Source organism: Saccostrea cucullata, unplaced genomic scaffold (genome assembly GCF_032062105.1).
Source record: "Saccostrea cucullata isolate Sc308-1 unplaced genomic scaffold, CSIRO_AGI_Scuc_v1 ctg3436, whole genome shotgun sequence".
Classification (NCBI taxonomy): Eukaryota; Metazoa; Mollusca; class Bivalvia; order Ostreida; family Ostreidae; genus Saccostrea; species Saccostrea cuccullata.
Window position 1 is genome coordinate 27,584 of NW_026936318.1, and position 5,939 is coordinate 33,522.

The 5,939-nt window shown below is 36.0% G+C and overlaps 1 pseudogene; it reads right to left on the minus strand.

The window, feature by feature from the left end:
• Positions 1 to 207: 207 nt before the first annotated feature.
• Positions 208 to 1,915, minus strand: LOC134245354 (uncharacterized; annotated as a pseudogene).
• Positions 1,916 to 5,939: the final 4,024 nt, after the last annotated feature.

The following is a 5,939-nucleotide window of genomic DNA, read 5'->3' on the forward strand; positions in this document are numbered from 1 at the left end:
CTTACAGAACAAAAATTAAGAAAATTATTCATTAATTCCCTTGTTATATTTCATATCAATTTTTAGTTACTACTATTAAATCCTATTTTTCAATATGATAATTACGATTTTGTTTCAACTTTAACCTGTTTTCATTACATTTACTTTTTTTCACCACTTTATGCTCTGTTTACATGAAATGGTTATTTACCTGGTCGAATGTCCCATTCAGATAACTGGGATGCATGACCATGTGTCAGACAGTGGCGTCTTGTGTGTATAGTTGGGCGGTTGGTCCAATGGGTATACGGATCGCACTAAATCGAAGAAGGACTCGAATAAATCAGGCTTCAACATTGACCTCCACATTATCTCTGAGACGTGTCCTTCAAACTGCATGATTTTGTCCTCGACATGCGATTGAAATGATCCTTGGCATGTTTCCATGCACCGTCCATGCGATTGGTATGCACCTCATTCTCCCTTCCAGTGCTAGTGTTCAAGTAACTCTTTTTAAATGCATACTGATGTATAACAGTGAAATGTTCATACCCTAAATCGTTAAGTGAACAGTACGCTGACCATCCGTCGCTGTATTTCGTGCCTTCACGTTCTACCTGTCTCTCGATTCTGGGAATGAGAGTGTCCTCTGACCTATCCCCTACTGGATAAAGAATCAGTGTTGCTTTCTCTCTCCACCATACCAAATATCATTATTTACAGGAAAAATTTTAAACTTGATTAAGGTCAGACGACACGTTCCTCAAATAAAAGTTTTGTATTTTTTAGTATTACATAAATAAATATTCACATTTGTCATTCTCTATTGATTTCTATATTGTTTTAAAATTCTTTTTTTAAATATATAAGCACACCAAAAATTGTTTTATAGGCCATTAAGAAGATTACCCATAAGGGTTATAAGAAATATGACCCTGTGGTATCTTGTCCAAATGCCTGGTAAGGTACCCTTATTTTTTGTAAGGCAACTTGTTTAATGACCTTACTTTCAATGACAAATTCTTAGGAATTATTATATATTTTAGAGGAACGTGTCGTCTGACCTTAATATCGTTGTTGAGAACAGTAATAATTGCCATTTTTTTAAATTTTCAATGGACAAATTAATGAATTTAAAATTTGTAATATTTAAAAAAAAACAGTTATGTTTTGTTTTAAGGACAAACGCTACGTACATTACCTACTGATAATTTTCCAAGACATTTTAAATTTAAACTTGTAATATCTTTATATGTTCTTTGACAAAAAATCAGCATGTGTTACCAGGGGTATTGAAAAGATCTCATATTTAAAAAAAATTGCATTATTCAAATTAAAATAAATAAATATGTACAACAATTATAAAACAAAAATTCAAGATTTCTTTTCATCAAAAATTGTTTTAGAAGAGATGTACAAATCCATAGATAAACATTAAAAATATTGAACACAGGTCCTTCATTTAGTGAAACTCTTCAACTCCAGGGAAGAGCACAAAAAAGTTCAAACTACGTTGCGTATGACCTTAATATAAATTACTTTTGAATATCTACATAATGAAGCATTATAATGTTTTTATATTAAGCTGATTTTACCTTTAGTCCCTTGTTTGGATCTCCCCTGTTATGTTTGACTATCCTCCCAAAAAGTGACTCGTCAATCTCGATGATTCCTGACGCTTTCTTCTTCTTGATAGTTATCTCAAAGTATTCTTTGAACAATTCCCTTATAAATGATGCCCAGTTTACACCTGTTGACTAGTAAGCTACTCCAGCTTATCTGGAACACTGGATCAATGAACACTTGTCAAGTTTTTTTTATGAATAATATAATATCTTGAATCATCAGGTTATTCTTTAATTCTACTTGACCTTGTGTGGTTTCTCTTATTTAAACATCTGTAGATTGTACCTCCAGGATTTCTGAGGATTTCAAAACCACGGTGCCGTCACGGGGCATAGAATGGTGTTCGCTTACAACATATGCATCTTAAACCATTCATACACCATTTCCCGCGGTTGCATGAAGAGTGTGAAGAAGTTCCATGGATTGGAAAAATCTTTAGGCACTATCTGCAGTATGCTACTCGTTTGTCTGTCTCTGAAATTCTTTCCATTTCTTCTAGATTCCTCCATTATGACTATGACGAGAAAGTAATTTTCTTGGAAAGAAACCCCTACTTAAAAACTACTCACCTTTCACGTGAATTTAATACCAGTACCACCCAATGATTTGTCGATTCCTCCAATGATAGAGAGGTGTTTTCAAAATTTGTACCCAGGGGCACTTGCACTTTTTAAACTTACAAAATCACTTAACCTTAAATTCCCTAATTGCATTTAAGAAAATACTTTTAACTCTCATTAGTATTCTGAAGTGCGTAACATTACACAGGAATAAAAAAAAATTAAATGTAATTATTGAAATTAGTGAATTCTTCATTTTCTCATGTGTTTTGGAATGTAATGTCTGACTCCAGATTTGCTGGAATAGCTCCCAATATTGATACTTGCGTATGAATTGATTGATTGATTCACCTGCAACAGTGTCTCTCTTCATTTCTCATCTTGTTCAGAGTAAATCAACTTCTTCCGAGTTAACCTCCCAATTTTATGCAGTGCAATGGTACCATGAGAAAAATTTGTTTCCAAACCCGTGTTCTGACAAACTTGTAAAAATAACGTTTGAGGGAGCCATACGAACTCTTACAAAATCTTCAGTCAATAAGAAACAACCGATTACATCTAATATTATTTTCAAAGTTTTTAATCTAAGAAGTAATTTGTCAGATTTATCTGATTTGCGTATTAGATTACTCTTTGTGCTTGGATATGCAGGATTTTTAAGGGCCGGAGAGCTGTGTAACATCAAAAGATCGGATATTACTTTTGTTAAACTCACATGGAGATTGAACTTAGAAGCTCTAAGACAGATATATACAGAAGGGGGAACATTGTACACATTGGTGTATAAAACCATGAGGTTTCGGTTTGTCAACGTGTTTAAGATCATGATCAGCAAATCACAATTCCCCGGGTCTTCCTGTCTAACAGAATAATAACCTCGAATGTATTAGGTATGCATTATGACATCCCCATGCTCCTCACCGCCTTTACCCAAACTTTGAAATAATTTAGGAAAGACTTTTTAAATTTGTGGACTTATGAGTTTAATTTTATTGAATGTAAAGCTATTTCCTAAAATACATATTATGGAAGGGACTTTCAACTCCGTCTTTCTTTCATAAATAAAAACTTCATGTTGTTTGAATATTAATATCCGGTAATGTTTTTAAATACCTAATTGTTGTTTTCTGACCTAGCTGTGACAAAATAGAACGAGATAATGCAAATTTCAAAATTCTTCATCGGCGAATGACAGAAAAGTTGTAAAATTCCTGTGAGGGTTATGATCTTCTTATCACTAAAAGGTGTTTGTCTTGACAAAGAGCCAAGATTATTCTGTTAAGATCAAGGTCACCGACAGAAGAATATTTTCTTTACTACGCTATGAATTATGAAATGAAAATCATTGGAGGCTCTTACTTGATATATCGATTCAATGAATGTTCAGAAAAGAAATTTGACTGAACATATCCAGTCTTTTGATGGAGTCAATGTTACTGACAGTGAAACTTTAAATTCTCAACCGTATTTACCAGTGAAACATTGCTTATAAAATGCAGTGTGGGGCATGACCTTGACTCAAGTTCAAGGTCACTAAAGATGAGATATTTTGGGTGGACGTATGGACTAAAAAAATATCTAAAAATATACGTAAACATTTCCAATCGGTAACACACAGATGATGTATTTTTATGATAGAGTTGCTTTTCTCAAGGTCTTTTCAAAAAGTCAAGGTCATGCACATAACTTTCCTTTACAGTCGCTTTCCTGGCGAAACATTGTAAGTTGATTCCTAAACAAGCCTTTAAGTTGCTTACTTATAAAACTTTAGAATGGTTTGACCTAGACTCAAGGTTACGTCTTCCTTTCCGCAGCTCCAACGGAAGACCTAAGTGTGTAGTGCAGATTAGACGGGTCTAGGGGATAGCTTGGTCAATTCATTTCATATAACCCCCTAGATACGGGGTGTTTACACTGTGTATACATTTTACCATACGCTGCTACTACGATTCATAACGCTGCTACTACGAATTTGGCAACAACTCAAGAATGTCATTATGACGTCACGCTTTCATTCACAGTCTAGACGGTCTAGCCAGCCAGCCGGTTCAAACTGGATTTCCTCAAAACAATAACAAATAACAAAAGACCAAAGCAAAAGAACACAGCAATTTTAGTCAGAATGAAAATACAACCATTTACTTCTTCTTCTTCTGTGCCTTATCAGTCATCAGGGGTAGTTTCCTCTTGGGTTCCTGAGGCTTTTTCTCCAGATTTTGTATTTCTTTGACAAATTGTTGATCCTCCTCATTCTCTGTACACTGATTAGCCCAATGACCAGATTTTCCACACTTGTAGCACGAATCCTGTTTTTTTCGGGGACAATCTGGGGCCCAATGTCCTAACTCGTTGCAGATGAAGCATGGATCCGTCTGTCTGGTTTCCTTTTTTTCTCCTGATCCCCCTTGATTTTTCTGGTATGTGCTTCCTCCTTTCATTTTGGTGATGTAAATTTTCAGATGATTCAGCTGGTTTTGAACATCACTCACCTTGTTGTTCATATCATTCATCTTGTTGTCAAGACAAGACAGCCTGTTGTCAATTCCGTCCAGAGTGGTATTTAAGTGGTTTTCAACATCACTCAACTTGTTATTCATCTTGTTTTCCAGAGCGGATAGCATGTTGTCAATTCCTTCCAGAGTAGTGTTTAAAATGCTCATATCTTCTTTATTCATGTATCCTTGAAAACTATAGGGGGCTCCTACATATTCTTCAGGTGTAACATAGCTGGGGTTGTCTGGAGTATTCATCATTGCTTCTGCCATAATATTTTTTCACCTCTGTCAAGTTCTAAATGTCAAGCAAGACTGATCGTCAAATCCCAGCTCCGCTTTATATACCAATCTGTTGCAACATCTTTTTTCTACCTGTTGCATCATCTTTTATTTACCTGTAGCATCACCTGTAAGGGCGTGTGCAAAAAATACCTTTTTACCTACGTTTTATACGGAGGGGTATAAATGAGAAGAAAAGTCTGATCCTTTCTTCACAATCGACTATCATGTCAACCCTGATACACACTCACTCTCTGATTTTAAATGGGTATGATTGTTTAGTACGATGGGCACAAAACCAGCAAGAATCTCTACCCCCGGAGGCAGTACAAGTATTTCAGGAAGCGAGCACATCATGGAAACCCTTCAGGATTTGTGGTTACAATGCCTAGCCTTATCACATCATGCGTCGACCATGGGGAGACTAGCTACCATACATTGTCTATGTCGACTTATGAAAACAATTCTGCCCGAGCAATGGTACGGACTGAACCTGCCCCGTTATTTCGGAAAGCCTTACAGTTTCATGACCCATCCCCAAGCGGCCAAAGTTATTTTACTGTGGCAGGACGTAGATGCCATGGAGAAAGTATGTATTCAATACAGAATGAAATACCTGGAAATTTCACACAGGCTAGGAAATCCGTGACGTTTAATACCCGCCTCAATCAAATCTACGAAGTACCCCCCGAAGACCGGAGAAGTCCCTGGATGGCCCTAGTAGCAGATCGAATACCATTTCGGAGGAGAATTCGACAGTTAAAACATTGTTAGTTTTTTAAGAAATAAATTAGAAAAAAAAATACTACATCAGTGTTGTTATTGTATGACGTCACATATACACTCGGGTTCGGCCTTTCCCCACTTCAATTTTGCTTTGTCACTGTGATGGGGCTTTTTTTGATCACATGACCAAAAGCGATTTTTTCTTTTAGCCAATCACATTTAATCACGTGATTGGATTGTTGATGTTTTGCCGCAATTGCAGTATCGTCTGCAA